The sequence below is a fragment of the Rhinopithecus roxellana genome, chromosome 9 (assembly GCF_007565055.1).
Source record: "Rhinopithecus roxellana isolate Shanxi Qingling chromosome 9, ASM756505v1, whole genome shotgun sequence".
NCBI lineage: Eukaryota > Metazoa > Chordata > Mammalia > Primates > Cercopithecidae > Rhinopithecus > Rhinopithecus roxellana.
Window position 1 is genome coordinate 103,761,737 of NC_044557.1, and position 22,361 is coordinate 103,784,097.

The following is a 22,361-nucleotide window of genomic DNA, read 5'->3' on the forward strand; positions in this document are numbered from 1 at the left end:
CGACAAATTGATGTGTGTCCCTGGAATTGTTTGTGCAGCCAACTGCATGTGAATCCCAGAGAGGCGAGGGCGTCAGAAGGGCGAGCGTCTGGGATATTTTAATATTCAGTATTTTCAGACTCAGCAGGCAGCAGGCTAAATCTGTCCGCTGATGGGCAGGCATGAATTATGAAACCACTCACACAGGTTGAGAGGTTGCCCTGAGCTGGGGGGGTGCTGCCCCCAGTGTCTGCTCAAGGTGGTTGGGGGATGGATTGCTCCCTACTCAGGAAAGAAGGGGGAATATGAACAGGTAAGTGACCACAATGGGGTTGTGACCCGTAGACAGTGGGACCAGTGGGGGCTTCTCAAATCCTGGGCCCTCAGACTGCAGGATCAGAAGAGGGAAAAAACCCCGTAGGACAGGCTTAGCTTCCCGAGGCTGGAGGGTGAGGCTGCCCCCTAGTGGCTGAAGTTCACGACCGGACGGACGTTCAAGGAGTCTCAGGATTTCCAATGCCTTTTCCAGGAAGTGGGCTGTGCAGGGTGGAGGTGCCCTATTGTCAGGCTGAAGGCTGGGAGCCGACATCTAATCATCAAAATGATGGAACTCTGAGGGCTGAAGGTAAGAAAGGAGGTGGTGGCGGTGGAGGCTTGTTTGTAATGGCCAGGGGAGAGAACGAAGAAGCTGAGACGCTGTAGTAATACTTAACGACAGTAGCTCATTAAGAATAACTACTTATTGATGTTCTCTTTGTGTCTGACATGGTGTTAAGCATCTCACATATTTTCTCGATTTATCACAACAACCTATTCATTAGATATAATTACTTTCAAATATACAGATAAGAGGCAACATAAATAATTCACTATTATCACTACAATGTGTGTGGTAGTTTATAGCTATGTAATACTTACTGTCGCTTTTAGGCACTTGAGAAGCATTATCGCTTTCAGTCTTTACATTTATTTTCCTGAGGTAGGCTTTATTATTCCTATTTTTATTATTTCTGTCTTATCATTGAAGAAACTGAGGCTTAGAGAGGGTGTATACCAGTTAGCTTTCACAATGTAGCAAATCATCCTTCAAATTTAGTGGCTTGAAACAATAGTTACTTATTTAGTTTGTAATGCAGTGAGTTGGCAATTTGGGCTGGGTTCAGCTGGGTGGTTCTTCTGGTCTCAGCTGGTGCAGTGAGACCACTATACCTCAATGGTCAGATGCTGGTCAGCTAGGTGGTTCTGCTTCAAGGGATTGGTTAGTTGGGGGCTGGGGTAATGGGTGGAGACTGGTCCATGTGTCTCTCATCTAGCAGGCTAGCCTAGGCTTCTAGCTGGAAGGAGTCTGAGAGAAAGAATGGAAACATGCAATATCTCTTGAGGTCCAGGATCAAAATTAGTACAATGCCACTTCTACTCAACTATTGGCCAAGGCAGGTCACATGACTAGTACAGATTTAAGGGGTTGGGAATATAGACCCCACCTGCTGATGGGAGGAGCTGTAAAATCACATAGCAAAGAGTGTGGTTATAGGAAGGGGTGGTGAACTGGGGCCAGTTTTGCCACTTATCACTGAGTGGCTGTGGGGAGTAGAGGATGGCTCCCAGGCAGAAAGAATGGAATGTACAAAGACCCCCCTAAGACTAGGCAGGAAAGAGCATGTATAAGCTGGCATGCCTGAAATACAAAAGAGGAGACAGTAGGAGAAGTTGGGATGGAGTGCTGTTCTTAGAACTTTGAATGGGTTAACTAACTTAATTCTCACAACAACCCCATGAGGCAAACAGTATGATTTTATTCCTTTTCTAGGAGGGAAAGCTGAGGCATGGAGAGATTGAACAATACCCTAAGTCATACAGCTAGAAAGCAGCAGCATCAGATTCCAACCCAGGGAGCCTAGCTCCAAAGCCCATACCACAAACCACTTGTCACACTGCTGGCACCACAACAGGTGCCAAGAAAGAACATGGGAAGAAAAGGTTCTTGGTGTTGAGTTTGAGGGCTGAATGTTGAAACTACTTTTCTTAGAGTTTTAAAGACAATAAGGCGGAGACTCCCTGTTACCTGTTTGCCCAAGATTGGGACTGCTTATTCCTGCTTAAAGGTAGAAAGGAACCAGGAGAACTTGTGTTTCCTTCTGGCTCTGTGACCCTACAAATTGGTGCACAATACTGTCCAGTGTATTCACTAGGATCCTTTTGGTCTTAAGAAACTAACTGACTCAATGTAGCTCAAGTTTTAAAAAGAGGTGTTCCTTAGTGCCTTACTGGGTGAGCTTAGAGAATTAGAGGATCTTAGGAAGGGCAGGAACTAAATGAGGTCCCGGGACTTCACTGATAGTAGTTTGTGGGTTCACTTTCTAGATTGTAGCCAGCCAGCTGATTCGATTCTAAAGACTTCCCATCACTACGTCTCCTTGTTCAAGTCTTAACTTTCCATGAGAGGGAATCTGCCACAACTTGGGTCACATGTTTTTACACTGGGCCAATTGAACCTGGTGAGGAGAACACATTCATGAGTATAACCAAGGCCACTTGGGGAATCACTATGAAGCCATCCTTATCGGGGTCTATTACTTGGTGATGGGATGAGTTCTGAGCCCCACTACCTACACTCACCTGGAAAGTTCCAAGGATACATCTATTTCTAAAGCAAAGGAGTAGACTTTCTTCTCCCAAGGATCCCAAAGTTCCAGAGTTTCTGAGCAAACTCATATCCAGTAGCTTTGTGGCAGATACAAATTCTCAGTCAGAGAATTTGGATATAGTTTTATTAATTACAGTTTTTGAGACCGGCAAATAGCTTTCATTAAATTATAACCACACAAGGCAGACAATATATTTAAGCCCAAACAATTGTACTGTGCAAAGCCTGTATTTATGTGATAGTGGTAGTCAATCCTGACTTCCTAAAAGATCAGGGTGGTAAAATATTTATTAGCAGTTCAAAGACATATCTTTTTCAAATCCATTATCTTCTTTAGGATAGATATGAGGGCAGGCAGCTCTATTTGTTGATTTCACAGCATGGTGTTCTTTGGATGGTTCAAAGGTGCTTCCTTGTGTTTCCAGAGAGATGGCGCTGGGTTTTGTAGATTAACAGTTCCTCTTCTAAGCTTCATGTGTGATTTGCCCCCAGACTGAAAAGTCCACTTGCACAGATTAGGTGAAATCCATGATTCAAAAATATATTTTGACTACTTAAATTTCCAGAAGAAAGTTTCTTATACACCAGCACAACTGTCTTGCACATAAATGCTTTATAACACTGATCATTCTAATTCTTGACATAGATACAATTTTTGTTTAAACATAATCTATTTGGAGAGTTTTGGGGTTGGAAATTTAAGACTCGAATACTCAGCAGGGGTGACTTTGCCACCAATCAATTCATTATGTGACCTTGGACCAACACCCCAGAATTTCTATACCTTTTTCTATTTCAATATATAAAACTGGGATTGGTAAATACCAGTTAGGAATGTGTTCAGCTACAAATAATGGAAAACCTGTTAGGGGTTTATTTTTCTCACCTGAATAGTCAAGATGTAGGAAAGGTAGAGTTGGTATAATAATAAGAGGATGTTATTTAGGACCCAAGATCCTTTTCTATTCCTGTGATCAGCCTGTGGTTTTGTCCTCGTGGTGGCAAGATGGCCACTGCACCTTCAAATAGGAAGAAGAGGAAGGATCGTGGGTCAAACGAAATGCTAGCTGAGTCTGTTCCTCCTATTTTTAGGGAAGCAACAGGTTTCCTGGAAGATACCCCTCTGATTCCCAAATAGTCTTCTCCGTACATCTCATCTGCCAGAACTGAAATGTGTCCATCCTAACTGTGAAGGTGTCTGGAGAGGTGATCTTGTTTTCCAAGCATATTGTAACCCTGAAGTTAAGGGCCTATTGGTAAATAATGAAAAATAAATGTTTTGTAGGAAACTAACAGTGTCCTTTTTTGTCCCAAAAAGGTAGATGAAAACTATTATTTATTGGTCTTCTACCAGTTGACAAGCATTGTGCTAAGCCTTTTTCACCAATTATGTCAAATTTAATTTCTACAACATACACACACACACACACACACACACACACACTAGGTGTGAACTTTATTTTATAGAGATGAAGAAACTAAAGCTCAAGAGATTAGGTAAATTGTTCAAGGTTACAGAGTGGGAAGAATTAAAAATATCTCCTATCTCTATTGAGTTCAGAAAGTCTGGAGGAGGTTTTGAGTTACTTTGAATATTTTCTGTTGGCCTCTTGGGGAGGAGCTTAATTTTCTTTTCTTTTCTTTCTTTCTTTCTTTCTTTCTTTCTTTCTTTCTTTCTTTCTTTCTTTCTTTCTTTCTTTCTTTCTTTCTTTCTTTCTTTCTTTCTTTCTTTCTTTCTTTCTTTTTTAACTCTATATGTCTGAAGAAGGGATGGATGTGGGGGTAAGGGTAGAGCTCCCAGAGGCCCAGGGCCTCCCTGTGAATGCCCACCGTGCTGTTGAGGGGTTCTTGCCTGTGCTTCCTTAAAGATGCCACCAATCCTTCCTAGATTTCCCAGAGCTGAGTTGTGGTGGTCTTCCACCCTTTAAGGTTCCTCCTATGCTTGAGCCAGATCCCTTCCTCATTGTCAGTCCCATTAAAAACTTCACGTAGCTCAACTGCATTGATTTGAGGGAAATGGAGCAGGACTCAACTGCCCCCCACCCCCCCGACTCTCTGGAGCAAATAACACAAGGAGCCTTGCTGCAAGTAGTCAAGGATGCAGGGTTGAGAGGCGATTGCTGCCTTTGAATCACCCCTTGCCACTTATTGGCCATGTGACTTGCCAGTTACTGGATGACTCATCTCAGTTTCCTCATCTGTAAAATGGGCCTTAACAACAGTACCTCTGTCATCAAGTTGTTGTGAGGATGAAGCCGTGTAAAATACTTGTAACAATGCTGCCTACTACATAGCTAACATCTGTGAGTGCTTAGTCTTGCTGAATGTCCTCTTTTAGACATCTTTGTGATCTACTCGATTTTAGAGATTCATTCTTTTGAATCTTGAGAGCCAAATTTCTTGGGTTGTTCTTTTTTTTCCTTTTTTTTTTGAGATGGAATCTTGCTCTATTGCCCGGGCTGGAGTGCAATGGCACGATCTCAGCTCACTGCAACCTCCACCTTCTGGGTTCAAGCGATTCTCCCGCCTCAGCCTCCCAAGTAGCTGGGATTACAGGCAACTGCCATCATGCCTGGCTAATTTTTTTTTTTGTATTTTTGTAGAGGTGGGGTTTCATCATGTTGGCCAGCCTGGTCTTGAACTTCTGACTGGTGATCCACCCACCTTGGCCTCCCAAAGTGCTGGGATTATAGGCTTGAGCCACTGCGCCCGGCCTGGATTGTTCTTAAGTGACTGTTTGATTTTAGTGAATACCGTACTTGTCAATAATTGCCTTTGGTTCTAGCTGTAAATACAAAACAAGAAAAAGGATAGCTAATATTTGTTGAGCTCTTATTCTTCTGCTTTTCTAAAATATGGGTTAACAGGACAGTATGAGTTGAGACCCCTAAATTTGTGCAATATGGTGGCTCTTGCATAGTCAACTTGGGAGTGATGGGTTGGTAAATAGCAAAGATCACTTTGTTTTCATCACTGTTGAAGCTAAGCCTGCAGTTTTAAATACACTGTTTTCTTTGGCACCAGTTTTACTTTGCTCCAGGCCCATGAAAGCCACCTTTAACCTTCAGCATGATGTTCTTCTGTCTTTCCTCAGCATGCAGCCCCTGCCCAGCAAAATACCATCTGGGGACATGAGGCCAAAGCACCCATGTTCTGGTCCCACTTCTACCACTGTCTTGTGCCATGGCATGGGGCAAGTCACTCTCACATTTTGGGCTTCAGCTTCCCCTTCTAAGAGATGACTCCTAGGGCCTCTTCCAGCTCTACTATTTTCCGATAGTCACTAAAAGATGCTCTATGACTTTGGGAGCACAGGGTGCTTGGGAGATTTTGGTTTTGAAGTTTTCCTTCTAAGGATTGCTTTAATTTAATGGGCATCTTGTTGCTGAAAAATACAATCAAGAAAGAAAACACACAAATGCCTTTTTCTTCTCCAAATGTGATGCTTAAATAAAATTCAGTTCCATGGAGCAAACACAGAGGAGTATAAATGGATAGGGTTTCTCTTGTCTTTGAGCAGTCCCAGAGGAGGCTGTAAACAGCAGGATATCCCTTCAACCAGATGGGCTGCCGAACTACGAGAGCCAAGCACTCACAGAGAAGAGAGAAATGACTTGTGGAAATAAGGAAAGGCTGGTTACCGTGATGTCAGTTTATTCTCACAGCTGAATATAGTCAGTCTGGAAGCCAGAAAGAAGATGAAGATTAACCATGCTGAGAGGCTCTCAAACCCGAGCTGATGGGTGTGATGTTCCAAGTCACAGTTCAGTCTGATAGGAATATGGTCCATTGAGTTAACTTTGGATGTGAGACATCCTTGAGAGCAGGACCAGGTTCAGGAAACACTGGGACAGGGTTAGATGGCACTCCACCCCCCTTTGGTGGTTTTGCCCCATTTTTCTTGGTGCCATGAACAGCTTGGGATACCTAGGATTTCTTGCTGCCTACAGAGCCCTCTCCTATCATGTCTTACCTAGACCAGCCTTGTCTTATCCAGTGACACCTTGTTTTTAGATTTTTTTTCTTTCCCCTTTCATCTTCAATCTTATTAAAATTTCACTTCAGGGATAGTATGATGAGGGTAGAAAGAGTCATTGTCTTTGGACTCAGGCAGTCTTCAATGGAAATCTTGGCTCCTTTGCTCATGACAGTGAGAACTTAGGCCAGTTCTTTGGTTATCCTGTTTTCTTGCCTTTGAGATGGGTACAGTAAAATCTAACATACAGCACTATTGACAGAACTGGGTGAGATACAAAGCTTATCTAAACAAGCAGAAAACAAGACACACACACAATAAATGCTATTTTTTCCTTCCTGTCCCATCTTATAGTCCTTGCACATTAGCATTTGGGGAATTTAAAAAGGTATTGATGCCTGGGATCTGCCTCATCACCTGCTGGGAACTGGTCCTCTTTAAGAGCTCCTCAGATGACCATGTGCAGCCTGGGCTAAGACACACTGCCCTTGGGAATTGCTGATTAAGGGTTTGCTTCTCTACTCTCAACCCTGTTTCTATTCCCATCCCCTTGGATTTGATTCCCAAAGTCAATCTATCTTCTGTATTCCAATCTGACAAACAGTAGGTGATTAATCAAGGTTTGTGCACCAGATCCCTTCCCTCTGCCTGGATATTTGTTGTCCTTGGCACCTTGACAAGAGTAGGGCCATCTTCTCTAAGAGGAGGGAAAGGATGAATAAAGATTTACTGAAATGTTATGGCAGAGATCTTTGGCGTAGAATGAGATGTTCTCTGACACACTGGAGGAGAACCAGAGGGCCCAGGTAGGACCAGTGAGCCAGTTGGCCAGATTTCCTATCTTCTTTCAGCAATGCTGAGGCAGGAAAACAGGCTGAAAAGCACTTGGTAAATTTAGAAATCAGGGAATTGGTGATTCCAAGGTGCAACGGACAGCTAGGGTATACCCGACCATGAGTTGTGGTCTGGGAAGGGAGACAGGTGTTTAGGGCTGAAATCAGTTCCTGAAATGGCTGACAATGAGCTACTCCTTCTGCCTCCTAGTTACGTCTTGGAGGAGACCTTTGAACTATATCCTCTTAGCCCAGCCCAGAGGTTATCTGCAGACAATTTCCTTCCAGCCCAAAGCTTCTGGTGTCCCTCTGCCTGAGGGTGTTCTGTGGCCATGAGCATTTGGTCCTCACATGGGGCAGGCTGGAAGTATCAGGAAGTTAATGGGTTTGTTTCTACCTTCATCATGGAGGGATGACAGTGGGTGGATGTATTAGCCAGGGTTCTCTAGAGGGACAGAACTAATAGGATAGATGTATATATAAGGGGGAGTTTATTAAGGAGTATTAACTCACATGATCACAAGGTTCCACAATAAGCCGTCTGCAAGCTAAGGAGCAAGGAAGCCAGTCTGAGTCCCAAAGCTGAAGAATGTGGAGTCCAATGTTCAAGGGCAGGAAGTATCCAGCATGGGATAAAGATGTAGGCCAAAAGACTAAAACAGTCTAGTCTGTCCATGTTCTTCTGACTGCTTTTATTCTGGCTGCACTGGCAGCTGATTAGATTGTGCTCACCCAGATTGAGGGTGGGTCTGCCTTTCACAGTCCACTGACTCAAATGTTAATCTCCCTTGGCAATACCCTCACAGACACACCCAGGAACCATACTTTGCATCTTTCACTCCAATCAAGTTGATGGTCAGTATTAACCATCACAGTGGATGAACACCCGACTTCCTTGTTCCTTGGAGGGACAGTCCTGAGGCATGTTCCACACAGTTTCTCAGAGGTCTCCTATGTAGCCAAGCCCTAGATACCCAGTGACAGCACATCCACGTGCCCTCTTGCTGACTTTCCTCTGTCCCCTGCCTCACTCCCTGCTTCCTGTGCGTCCTGGATTCACCTTGAAAATAAGCTACTTGGACTCAAATCCTTGTCTTAGGGTCTACTTCTACGGGAAAATACCCACCTTTCAACAGCCTTTACTTACTCAGGGGTTTTTGCATCTCTCTTCATACATCTGCCTTGTGAGATGGACCTGCCAGTGTTCTCTGAGGGGATATATTACAGAGTTCCCCACTTTATATGTGTCTTCATTGTTGAACACACATCTTTCACAGTTGAGGGCAATGCTTTCCAATCTGCAGGTTGTGACCCACTGTGGATTTAAAAATCCACTTACTAAAAATGGAAAGAAATGGATGCATGTCAGATTGTATTACACATTACAAGGTGCATATTGTTACATGAAAATTTCATTTCAGTTGTGTGTGTAGATGCTCACATACTGGTGAAATATATTTCTTAACGTGCAACATGGTCAAAAAATTTGGAAGCCACTGCTTTAGGGGGTCTCTGTGTTTTTTTTTAAAAATTAATTAATTAATTAATTAATTGATTTTTTTATTATACTTTAAGTTCTAGGGTACATGTGCATAACGTGCAGGTTTGTTACATATGTATATTTGTGCCATGTTGGTGTGCTGCACCCATCAACTCATCAGCACCCATCAATTTGTCATTTATATCAGGTATAACTCCCAATGCAATCCCTCCCCCTTCCCCGCTCCCCATGATAGGCCCCAATGTGTGATGTTCCCCTTCCCGAGTCCAAGTGATGTCATTGTTCAGTTCCCACCTATGAGTGAGAACATGCGGTGTTTGGTTTTCTGTTCTTGTGATAGTTTGCTAAGAATGATGGTTTCCAGCTGCATCCATGTCCCTACAAAGGACGCAAACTCATCCTTTTTTATGGCTGCATAATATTCCATGGTGTATATGTGCCACATTTTCTTAATCCAGTCTGTCACAGATGGACATTTGGGTTGATTCCAAGTCTTTGCTATTGTGAATAGAGCCACAATAAACATGCGTGTGCATGTGTCTTTATAGCAGCATGATTTATAATCCTTTGGGTATATACCCAGTAGTGGGATGGCTGGGTCATATGGTACATCTAGTTCTAGATCCTTGAGGAATTGCCATACTGTTTTCCATAATGGTTGAACTAGTTTACAATCCCACCAACAGTGTAAAAGTGTTCCTATTTCTCCACATCCTCTCCAGCACCTGTTGTTTCCTGACTTTTTAATGATTGCCATTCTAACTGGTGTGAGATGGTATCTCATTGTGGTTTTGATTTGCATCTCTCTGATGGCCAGTGATGATGAGCATTTTTTCATGTGTCTGTTGGCTGTATGAATGTCTTCTTTGCCCACTTTTTGATGGGGTTGTTTTTTTCTTGTAAATTTGTTTGAGTTCTTTGTAGATTCTGGATATTAGCCCTTTGTCAGATGAGTAGATTGCAAAAATTTTCTCCCATTCTGTAGGTTGCCTGTTCACTCTGATGGTAGTTTCTTTTGCTGTGCAGAAGCTCTTTAGTTTAATTAGATCCCATTTGTCAATTTTGGCTTTTGCTGCCGTTGCTTTTGGTGTTTTAGACATGAAGTCCTTGCCCATGCCTATTTCCTGAATGGTACTACCTAGGTTTTCTTCTAGGGTTTTTATGGTATTAGGTCTAATATTTAAGTCTCTAATCCATCTTGAATTAATTTTCGTATAAGGAGTAAGGAAAGGATCCAGTTTCAGCTTTCTACTTATGGCTAGCCAATTTTCCCAGCATCATTTATTAAATAGGGAATCCTTTCCCCATTTCTTGTTTCTCTCAGGTTTGTCAAAGATCAGATGGCTGTAGATGTGTGGTATTATTTCTGAGGACTCTGTTCTGTTCCATTGGTCTATATCTCTGTTTTGGTACCAGTACCATGCTGTCTTGGTTACTGTAGCCTTGTAGTATAGTTTGAAGTCAGGTAGCGTGACGCCTCCAGCTTTGTCCTTTTGACTTAGGATTGTCTTGGCAATGCGGGCTCTTTTTTGGTTCCATATGAACTTTAAAGCCGTTTTTTCCAATTCTGTGAAGAAACTCATTGGTAGTTTGATGGGGATGGCATTGAATCTATAAATAACCTTGGGCAGTATGGCCATTTTCACGATATTGATTCTTCCTATCCATGAGCATGGTATGTTCTTCCATTTGTTTGTGTCCTCTTTGATTTCACTGAGCAGTGGTTTGTAGTTCTCCTTGAAGAGGTCCTTTACATCCCTTGTAAGTTGGATTCCTAGGTATTTGATTCTCTTTGAAGCAATTGTGAATGGGAGTTCATTCATGATTTGGCTCTCTGTTTGTCTGTTACTGGTGTATAAGAATGCTTGTGATTTTTGCACATTAATTTTGTATCCTGAGACTTTGCTGAAGTTGCTTATCAGCTTAAGGAGATTTTGGGCTGAGACAATGGGGTTTTCTAAATATACAATCATGTCATCTGCAAACAGGGACAATTTGACTTCTTCTTTTCCTAACTGGATACCCTTGATTTCTTTCTCTTGCCTGATTGCCCTAGCCAGAACTTCCAACACTATGTTGAATAGGAGTGGTGAGAGAGGGCATCCCTGTCTTGTGCCAGTTTTCAAAGGGAATTTTTCCAGTTTTTGCCCATTCACTATGATATTAGCTGTGGGTTTGTCATAAATAGCTCTTATTATTTTGAGGTACGTTCCATCAATACCGAATTTATTGAGCGTTTTTAGCATGAAGGGCTGTTGAATTTTGTCAAAAGCCTTTTCTGCATCTATTGAGATAATCATGTGGTTCTTGTCTTTGGTTCTGTTTATATGCTGGATTACGTTTATTGATTTGCGAATGTTGAACCAGCCTTGCATCCCAGGGATGAAGCCCACTTGATCATGGTGGATAAGCTTTTTGATGTGCTGCTGAATCCGGTTTGCCAGTATTTTATTGAGGATTTTTGCATCGATGTTCATCAGGGATATTGGTCTAAAATTATCCTTTTTTGTTGTGTCTCTGCCAGGCTTTGGTATCAGGATGATGTTGGCCTCATAAAATGAGTTAGGGAGGATTCCCTCTTTTTCTATTGATTGGAATAGTTTCAGAAGGAATGGTACCAGCTCCTCCTTGTACCTCTGGTAGAATTCAGCTGTGAATCCATCTGGTCCTGGACTTTTTTTGGTTGGTAGGCTATTAATTATTGCCTCAATATCAGAGCCTGCTATTGGTCTATTCAGGGATTCAACTTCTTCCTGGTTTAGTCTTGGGAGAGTGTAAGTGTCCAGGAAATTATCCATTTCTTCTAGATTTTCTAGTTGATTTGCGTAGAGGTGTTTATAGTATTCTCTGATGGTAGTTTGTATTTCTGTGGGGTCAGTGGTGATATCCCCTTTATCATTTTTTATTGCATCTATTTGATTCCTCTCTCTTTTCTTCTTTATTAGTCTTGCTAGCAGTCTGTCAATTTTGTTGATCTTTTCAAAAAACCAACTCCTGGATTCATTGATTTTTTGGAGGGTTTTTTGTGTCTCTATCTCCTTCAGTTCTGCTCTGATCTTAGTTATTTCTTGCCTTCTGCTAGCTTTTGAATGTGTTTGTTCTTGCCTCTCTAGTTCTTTTAATTGTGATGTTAGAGTGTCAATTTTAGATCTTTCCTGCTTTCTCTTGTGTGCATTTAGTGCTATAAATTTCCCTCTACATACGGCTTTAAATGTGTCCCAGAGATTCTGGTATGTTGTGTCTTTGTTCTCATTGGTTTCAAAGAACATCTTTATTTCTGCCTTCATTTCGTTATGTACCCAGTAGTCATTCAGGATCAGGTTGTTCAGTTTCCATGTAGTTGAGCGGTTTTGATTGAGTTTCTTAGTCCTGAGTTCTAGTTTGATTGCACTGTGGTCTGAGAGACAGTTTGTTATAATTTCTGTTCTTTTACATTTGCTGAGGAGTGCTTTACTTCCAATTATGTGGTCAATTTTGGAATAAGTGCGATGTGGTGCTGAGAAGAATGTATATTCTGTTGATTTGGGGTGGAGAGTTCTATAGATGTCTATTAGGTCCCCTTGGTGCAGAGATGAGTTCAATTCCTGGATATCCTTGTTAACTTTCTGTCTCGTTGATCTGTCTAATGTTGACAGTGGAGTGTTGAAGTCTCCCATTATTATTGTATGGGAGTCTAAGTCTCTTTGTAAGTCTCTAAGGACTTGCTTTATGAATCTGGGTGCTCCTGTATTGGGTGTATATATATTTAGGATAGTTAGCTCTTCCTGTTGAATTGATCCTTTTACCATTATGTAATGGCCTTCTTTGTCTCTTTTGATCTTTGATGGTTTAAAGTCTGTTTTATCAGAGACTAGGATTGCAACCCCTGCTTTTTTTTGTTCTCCATTTGCTTGGTAGATCTTCCTCCATCCCTTTATTTGGAGCCTATGTATGTCTCTGCATGTGAGATGGGTCTCCTGAATACAGCAGACTGATGGGTCTTGACTCTTTATCCAGTTTGCCTGTCTGTGTCTTTTAATTGGAGCATTTAGTCCATTAACATTTAAGATTAATATTGTTATGTGTGAACTTGATCCTGCCATTATGATATCAACTGGTTATTTTGCTCATTAGTTGATGCAGTTTCTTCCTAGCCTCGATGGTCTTTACATTTTGGCATGTTTTTGCAATGGCTGGTACCAGTTGTTCCTTTCCATGTTTAGGGCTTCCTTCAGGGTCTCTTGTAAGGCAGGCCTGGTGTTGACAAAATCTCTAAGCATTTGCTTATCTGTAAAGGATTTTATTTCTCCTTCACTTATGAAACTTAGTTTGGCTGGATACGAAATTCTGGGTTGAAAATTCTTTTCTTTAAGAACGTTGAATATTGGCCCCCACTCTCTTCTGGCTTGTAGAGTTTCTGCTGAGAGATCTGCTGTTAGTCTGATGGGCTTCCCTTTGTGGGTAACCTGACCTTTCTCTCTGGCTGCCCTTAAGATTTTTTCCTTCATTTCAACTTTGGTGAATCTGGCAATTATGTGTCTTGGAGTTGCTCTTCTGGAGGAGTATCTTTGTGGCGTTCTCTGTATTTCCTGAATTTGAATGTTGGCCTGCCCTACTAAGTTGGGGAAGTTCTCCTGGATGATTTCCTGAAGAGTGTTTTCCAACTTGGTTCCATTTTCCCCCTCACTTTCAGGCACCCCAATCAGACATAGATTTGGTCTTTTTACATAATCCCATACTTCTTGCAGGCTTTGTTCATTTCTTTTTCTTCTTTTTTCTTTTGGTTTCTCTTCTCGCTTCATTTCATTCATTTGATCCTCAATCGCTGATACTCTTTCTTCCAGTTGATCGAGTCAGTTACTGAAGCTTGTGCATTTGTCATGTATTTCTCGTGTCATGGTTTTCATCTCTGTCATTTCGTTTATGACCTCTCTGCATTAATTAGTCTAGCTGTCAATTCTTCCAGTGTTTCTTCAAGATTTTTAGTTTCTTTGTGCTGGGTACGTAATTCCTCCTTTAGCTCTGAGAAGTTTGATGGACTGAAGCCTTCTTCTCTCATCTCGTCAAAGTCATTCTCTGACCAGCTTTGATCCGTTGCTGGCGATGAGCTGCGCTGCTTTGCAGGGGGAGATGCGCTCTTATTTCTTGAATTTCCAGCTTTTCTGCCCTGCTTCTTCCCCATCTTTGTGGTTTTATCTGCCTCTCGTCTTTGATGATGGTGACGTACTGATGGGGTTTTGGTATAGGTATTCTTCCTGTTTGATAGTTTTCCTTCTAATAGTCAGGACCCTCAGCTGTAGGTCTGTTGGAGATTGCTTGAGGTCCACTCCAGACCCTGTTTGCCTGGGTATCAGCAGCAGAGGTTGCAGAAGATAGAATATTGCTGAACAGCGAGTGTACCTGTCTGATTCTTACTTTGGAAGCTTCCTCTCAGGGGTGTACTCCACCCTGTGAGGTGTGGGGTGTCAGACTGCCCATAGTGGGGGATGTCTCCCAGTTAGGCTACTCAGGGGTCAGGGACCCACTTGAGCAGGCAGTCTGTCCGTTCTCAGATCTCAACCTCCATGTTGGGAGATCCACTGCTGTCTTCAAAGCTGTCAGACAGAGTTGTTCGCGTCTGCACAGGCCTCTGCTGCTTCCCCTTTTGTTGTTTAGCTGTGCCCTGTCCCCAGAGGTGGAGTCTACAGAGACAGGCAGGTTTCCTTGAGCTGCTGTGAGCTCCACCCAGTTCGAGCTTCCCAGCGGCTTTGTTTACCTACTTAAGTCTCAGCAATGGCGGGCGCCCCTCCCCCAGCCTCGCTGCTGCCTTGTGGTTAGATCGCAGACTGCTGTGCTAGCAATGAGGGAGGCTCCGTGGGCGTGGGACCCTCCCGGCCAGGGGTGGGTATAATCTCCTGGTGTACCCGTTTGCTTAAAGTGCAGTATTGGGGTGGGAATTACGCGATTTTCCAGGTGTTGTGTGTCTCAGTTCCCCTGGCTAGGAAAAGGGATTCCCTTCCCCCTTGCGCTTCCCAGGTGAGGCAATGCCTCGCCCTGCTTCAGCTCTCGCTGGTCAGGCTGCAGCAGCTGACCAGCACCGATTGTCTGGCATTCCCCAGTGAGATGACCCCAGTACCTCAGTTGAAAATACAGAAATCACCGGTCTTCTGTGTCGCTTGCACTGGGAGTTGGAGACTGGAGCTCTTCCTATTCGGCCATCTTGCTCCGCCCCCTCTCTGTGTTTTTTTTTAAATCCCAGGATTCATTCTTCCCTTTCCCTCTGGTAGTAGCACCTCAGTATTCCTTTCAACAAGGAAAGAAGCCTGTGTTCCTCATTCTGCAGTCTTGGTTGGACTGTCAATCATGATGTTCTATTGTTCCTTGGTCAAAAGGTGATCACATGACTCATGACAGGTCAGTCAGATGATTGCTGTAGGGGACCAGAAGGAGAAACACAAGGGATGAAAAGAGTTGAAGATGCTTCATTCAAAAGGGATGTCTGGAAGACAATATCTATTTTTTTCTCCTGCTCCCCAGATCTTTGAACTTCTTTGATTGTTTTTTTCCCTGTCAACATCTGGTGGTTCAGTTGTTGGGTTGCTTCCACAAAATACCTATGGACTACTGCTTTATTTCCCCATCCTTAGGAAGGTAGAGCTGTTTTCTGTCTCTAGAAATCAAAGAACATTCCCATGGGTGAGGGCTTTGGAGTTAGTTGATCCTGACTCTACTACTTCCTGGCAGTGTTGATCCTGACTTTACTACTTCCTGGCTGTGTAAAATTACTTAACTTCTGCAAGCTTCAGGTTCCTCTCTTGTAAAATGGGGATAGAAATGCCAGGCTGAAGGTTACTGATGACGTTTATGTAGCCACTGGCCCTAGATGCTCAACTGATGGCAGCAACTATTCTGGGCCATATGTTATTCATCTTTGTTTTACTAGTGATTACTTTTTACTTATTTTCCATATCTATGTGGAAAATTAATGAATCCTCATGACAATGTGGATTTTTACAACTAAAACCCACAGTTGAATTTCTTCAGACATTTACAACTCCTTGGTTATTACACATGTGATTTATTGTTCAAAAACATAAGAAAATGTCCATGGTGTGAGGTTAGACAAAATAGTTCTTACACATAATAACAAAAGCACAATCCATAAAAGAAAAAATCAATATACTGGACATAATCAAAATAAAAACTTATGCTCTGTGAGAGACAATGTTAAGAGAATAAAAGTCAACCTACAGACTAGGAGAAAATATTTGCACATCATATAGCTAACAAAGCACTTCTATCTAGAATATCAAAACACTTTCAAAACTCAGAAAATATATAACCTAATTAAAAATAGGTGAAAGATTTAGAGATATAATCAAAGAGAACATGTGGGGGACAAAAAAGCATATTAAAGATGCTTAAAATCATTAGTCATTAAGGAAAAGTGATTTAAAGCCATAATGAGATACAACTACCTATCAGAATGGCTATAAATAAAACTGATAATACCAAGTGCTAACAAGGATACAGAGCAGATGAAACTCTCACATGTTACTGGTGGGAATAAAAAATAGGTCAATTGCTCTGGAAGACAATTTGATAATTTCTTATAAAGTAAAACATACATTTGCCATATGACCCAGCAACCCTACTCCTGAGTATTTACCCTAAAGAAATGAATACTTGTGTTCACAGAAAAACCTGTACACATATTCATAGCAACTCTACTTATAATCATCCCAAACAATTTAAATGTCCTCCAGCAGGTGAATGGATAAACTGTGGTCTGTGTACACCATGTAATGCTACTCAGTAATAAAAAGGAATGGACTATTGATGCCCACAATAAACTTGCAGGAATATCAAAAGCATATGCTGAGTGAAGGAAACCTGCCTTAAAACATTGCATAGTGTATGATCCCATTTGTACGGAACAGATCAGGAATTAGACATTAGGGGATGAAGGGATTAGGGGAAGGTGGAAGGTTTGAATGTAAAAAGACCCCACAAGAGAATTCTTTGGGGTGATGAAACTGCTCTGTATCCTGATTATGATGGAGGTTATATGAATCTACATGTGTTAAAATTCATAGAACTATACATCAATAAGTCAATTTTGCTACATGATAATTTAAAAACCCTTTTCATTATGTAGAGTCATTTGTTGGTTATGTGGAATCCTTTGTTGGTTATGTAGAATACTTTGTGGTTATGTGATTTGCCCTTGTGTTCACCTGGACATTTTGGTATTCCGTAGACCTGCCCTGTCCAACACAGTAGCCACTAGCCACATGAACCTAGGCTAGTCTGAACTGAGGTGTGGTCTAATTGCAAAGTGGATACTGGATTTTGAAGACTTAGAATGGAAAAAGAATGCAAAAGAGCTCATTAATTTTTAAATAATGATACTTTTAAATAGATAAAATGATACTTTTAAATAATAATACTTCTAAATACATTTTAAATAATGAAAATATACGATTTTGAATATATTGGATTAAATGAAACTCATTATTAAAATTAATTTCACCTTTTTCCTCTTCTTTTTAAAAATGTGGTTACTAGAAAGTCATAATTATAATATGTGGCTTGTGCTATATTTTTATGGGACGGCGCTGCTCCGGATGATACAATTGGGGAAGAACAGGGAAATCTAGATTTTTCTCTCTCCATTAGATTCAGGCGTAGGATTGCCCCATGCAGTGCTGACTGAGGCCCACCTGGACTCCTGTGTTTGGAGGCTGCTCACTTCCGCCCAGTTTGTCTGAGGAGGTGAAAGCCACCCGCAACATCCGCTTTATTTCCCATTTGGTTGGCTTTCCCTAACCTTTGTGGGAAGAAGAAGGTGAGGGGAGGATGAGGTTCATACAAGGTGGGGTAGGATGAGGGGTTAGACCTGTAAGAGCATCAAGCTTTGCTGTTAGATTTGCACTTGAATTTTGTTTCAGCCACCAGGTAGCTGAGCAGCTCTGAATCTTTCTTTTGTTCTTTTTTTTTTTTTTTTTTTTTTGAGACAGAGTCTTGCTCTGTCACCCAGGTTGGAGTGCGGTGATGTGAATTCGGCTCGCTGCAACCTCTGCCTTCCAGGTTCAAGCGATTCTCCTGCCTCAACTTCCCACCACTACACCCAGCTAATTTTTGTATTTTTAGTAGAGACAGGGTTTTGCTATGTTGGCCAGGCTGGTCTTGATCTCCTTACCTCAGGTGATCCATCCACCTCGGCCTCCCACAGTGCTGGAATTAGAGGTGTGAGTTTTTTCATGTGCCATATATATATCTTTATGTATACATATATGTGTGTGTATATACACATGCATGTATATAAAGTTCCCCCAGGGGTTTCCTTATGCATAAAGCTTTCCCCAGGACACCCAGGGAGAGTTCACTGAAAGCACCCAGGAGGCCTTCAGGAAGTGATAATTTTGCTACTGCCATTATTGCTTTGTGTGGTATTTGCTCTCCTAACTCTGACTCGGTTCTTCCTCCCTCTGTCCTTCCTTCCCTCCTTCTCTCTCTCTCTCTCTGTGTGTGTGTGCGTTGAGCCTCACAGGCACTCTGCCCAACTTTTCTCCCTGATTCAGCACTGAGAAATGCCAAGACGAGCGTTCCCATGAAGCTGCTTGTCAGCAAACACCCACTCTCGTTTCAACTCTCCCCAGTGTGTCAGAGCTTGGCCTGGACTCCACGCGAGGCCCAGGGCTGTGCCAGCTCCCAAGACTGATTCACATACACCCTGCTGCACAGAGACTTCAGGGCTACACTCCCAACCTGTGAGATGAGATTGGAGGCTCCCAAGCGATGCAAACATTCAGAGGAAAAAGCCCTCCAGCCATCCACAGAAGGTGCAGCAATTTTCCTGGATTCTGTTTCAAAGACATAAAAGCCTTAGTTTCAAACATTTAGCTGCTGCCTGGCCTGCCTTTCTCACTTTCTCTCCTTTGCCTTTCGTTTCAATTGCCCTTTTATTAAATCATTCTTGTTGCTTGCCTCCAACCGCTCAGTGTTGGCATCAAATATTAGGTAGGTGCAGGGAAAATGAATACTTTTCCAGCCTTAACAGCTACATAGATTTTCATCACAGGGACATATTAAGTGTCTCTCTGGGCCTGGCACTGTACGACGCTGTGTGACAGGGAAGTTAAATAGACACGAGTGGTCTCTCAGGGCTCTTCCACAATGGTGGCCACAGTTGTTACCTGGTAGGGTTATGTTGTTCCCCAATAGGGCTCTGAGAGCCACAAGACCCTGTCAGATCCCAAGTTCAGAGGGCTGTGGTTTAAAGACTTCAGAAGCAGGCCTCAAGACCCTCTTCCATGAGAGTGGCAGTGTGACAGGGTGGCCAAGCACATGGGTTTTAGAGCCCAGCAGCTCTAGGTTTGCACCTGTAATCTTCCACTTAGGAGCCACCTGGGGGCATAACCTAATCTTCTCGGGCCTCAGTTTCTCATCTGTGAAGTGGAATCACAATATCAACCTTGCAGACTGATGTAAGAAACGTAATACCTGCCATTTATTGAGCTGTTGCTACGTGGCAGGCACGATGCTAAATGCTTTATAGGGGTTTTCAGATTTAATCCTCACAACCACCTCATAAAACAGATATCATTCTTATCCTCATTGGATAGATGAGGAAATGGAGGCTTAGAGAGGTTAACTATGTCCAAAATGATACAACTGGCAAATGTAGGAAAGGGGATTTAAATGCCAGCAATTTCCCCAGACTTTCCCCATGCCTGTGCTCAGGTGAGAAGAGGGAAGGAGAGGCATGAGCACAGGGGTGGAGGCTCAGATAACTGAGTGTCCTCCCTTGGGAAGTAGGGAGATGCCAGGAGTTAAGACTGTAGCTAAGGCTCTTGGCTTCCAAAGCATGCTACATTGTCCTGTCGGACTTTACTTCCAAAACATATACTCCAAGATAAAATTTGAGAATTTCGAGATGGTGACTGCAGAGCCTTACAGCCCAAGCATGAGGCATTTTGGGCTGGGACCCCACATGGCTGCCCTGGTTGAACGTCCAGGAAGCTGACACTCATTCAATGCTTTTTATGGCATGAATTTTTCCAAAGTGAAAAGTAGATGCTTACTGTTTTTTGTGACTCTTTCTCTGTATTGAGTTTCTTAAACTGGGAGTGGACTCATCTGCATGAATGTGAAAACACCTGGCACCAGCTCAGTCCATATGATTCAGTGACAGTGAGTGTCCCAGCAGTCTACTTTACACAGTGTTTCCTGTCCCTTCAGTGGCTCCGCTGAGGGCACCTGAGCTTGCACTGCCCCACCATGCCCAGTTTGAAGAGTGGTTTACACTTTCCTTGGGAGATACAGCAGTGATGTAGCTAAGGGCTTCCATTCCAAGGAGTCAAAATACTTAGATTTGTTTACCAAGCTCCTGTCTTTACCACTTTCTAGCCATTTGACATTGGGCAAAGTACTTAGCACTTATTTATTTATTTATTCATTTATTTTGAGACGAGTCTTGCTCTGTTGCCCAGGCTGGAGTGCAGTGTTGCGATCTCAGCTCGCGGAAGCCTCTGCCTCCCAGATTCAAGCGATTCTCCTGCCTCAGCCTCCTGAGTAGCTGGGACTACAGGTGCGTGCCACCAGGTCCACCTAATTATTGTGTTTTTGGTAGAGAGGGGGTTTCATTATGTTGGCCAGGTTGCTCTTGAACTCCTGACCTCAAGTGATCCGCCTGCCTCGGCCTCCCAAAGTGCTGGGATTACAGGTGGAAGCCACCATGCCAGGCAACTTAGCACTTTTCAACCTTGGTTTTGCTGTCTGTAAAATAGTCACATGCAGCAGGTCCTCCAATAACGTCATTTCATTTGTTCAATGTTGTTTTGTTATAACATTGATGAGTAAAAAAATCGATTCCTGGCTGGGGCCGCTGTTTGTGTGGAATTTGTATATTTTCCCCATGTCTATGTGGGTTTTCTCTGGGTACTAGGGTTTCCTCCCACATCCTAAAATGTGACAGGAGGTGAACTGGCTTCTACACGGTCCCAGTGTGAGTGGGTGTGGGTGTGGGTGTGACTGTACCCTGTGAGGAAACAGTGCCCTGTCCAGCACTGGTTCCCGTCTTGTGCCCTCAACTGCCTACTGGTGACCCTCAACTGGAATAATTGGTCAAATAATTATCTTACTTGTTTTTATTAAGCTTCTTAAATACATCTATAGCTCACATTTTGTTGTTGTTGTTGCTGTTGTTGAGACAGGGTCTCTTTATCGCCCAGGCTGGAGTGCAGTGGCATAATCATATCTCACTACAGTCTTGACCTCCCAGGTTCAAGTGGTCCTCCCATCTCAGTCTCCTGGGTAGCTGAGACTCTAGGTGTGTACCACCATGTCCAGCTAATTTTTTTGGTATATATATATATATATTGTAGGGGTGGGGTTTTGCTATGTTGCCCAGGTTGTTCTTGAGCTCCTGGGCTCAAGCAATTTGCCAGCCTCAGCCTCCCAAAGTGCTGGGATTGCAGGTGTAAGCCACTGCTCCTGACCGTATTGCTCACATTCATTACAATGTTTAATATTACAAGTGTTTTAGGTCTTTATTTATGAGTTTGGTGAGATTTCTGTGTCCAGAAATATGCCATAGGAACATAACTCTTGTTTATGTCAATCAGCCTACGATGAAATTGGTTTCCTTATATGCTGTTTTGCTGTTTCGCTTAAAGTCGCAGTTTTCAAGAACCTATTGACAATGTTGAGGAGTTACTCTAGTAGAGAACAAAGGGAATCAATGTTGAGGGGTTACTGTTGTAGAGAACAAGGGAATCAAACTATCCATATAGTTCCTTTCACTGTGACTGAGGCTTGTAAGTCATAATGGCATGGGAAGCACCCAGGCTGGTGCCTGTATATTGACCATTCAATAGAGGTTGGCTGTCATCATTATTCCTGAGTTTAAAAACAGCAACAGAGTTCAAGAATTGTGTGTGTGGAGGCAATTCATTATCAAATTGGAATAGTGCCAAGTATATGACAAATGAATGAATTCTGAGAATATTTCTCAGTAGTTTATCATCTAATAATAATGTTTGAGATGTCCATCATTTTATAGTTCACAGAGCACTTTGTTCCACATAATTCCAGCTCAGACTCCACAATAGCCCTGCAAAGTGTGGAATGCAAGAAATTGATTTTCCTGTTTTACAGGTGGGAAACTGGAGGTGCAGAGATTAACAGCTGCTCATTTCTGCAACAGTCATTTAATGAGCACTAACTATGTGCAAGACTCTATGTTAGCTTCCAGGATAAAAATGAATTAAGATTTTTTTTTTTCTACCTTTTGGAAGAAATTGCTGTGGGTCAGGGTAGCTGGAACAGGCTTAAAAGAGGATGCTGAACTTCAGGTAATGTGTCCATCAGGATAGATTAAATGATGGTGCAGAAAAACAACAATAACAACAAACTTTGGTGGCTTAAAAACCAAAGATGTATTTCTCATTCATGCTATTAGCC

General features: G+C 42.5%; 1 long non-coding RNA gene across 1 annotated transcript in view; it reads left to right on the forward strand.

Annotated features, from left to right (window-relative positions):
• The first annotated feature begins 220 nt into the window (after positions 1-220).
• The window catches only part of LOC104662777, a 39,287-nt gene continuing 17,146 nt past the window's right edge, over positions 221-22,361 (forward strand). The window contains exons 1-2 of the long non-coding RNA XR_748041.2: positions 221-292; positions 509-604. This is a non-coding gene — a long non-coding RNA (uncharacterized LOC104662777). The remainder of the gene's footprint in view (positions 293-508; positions 605-22,361) is intronic.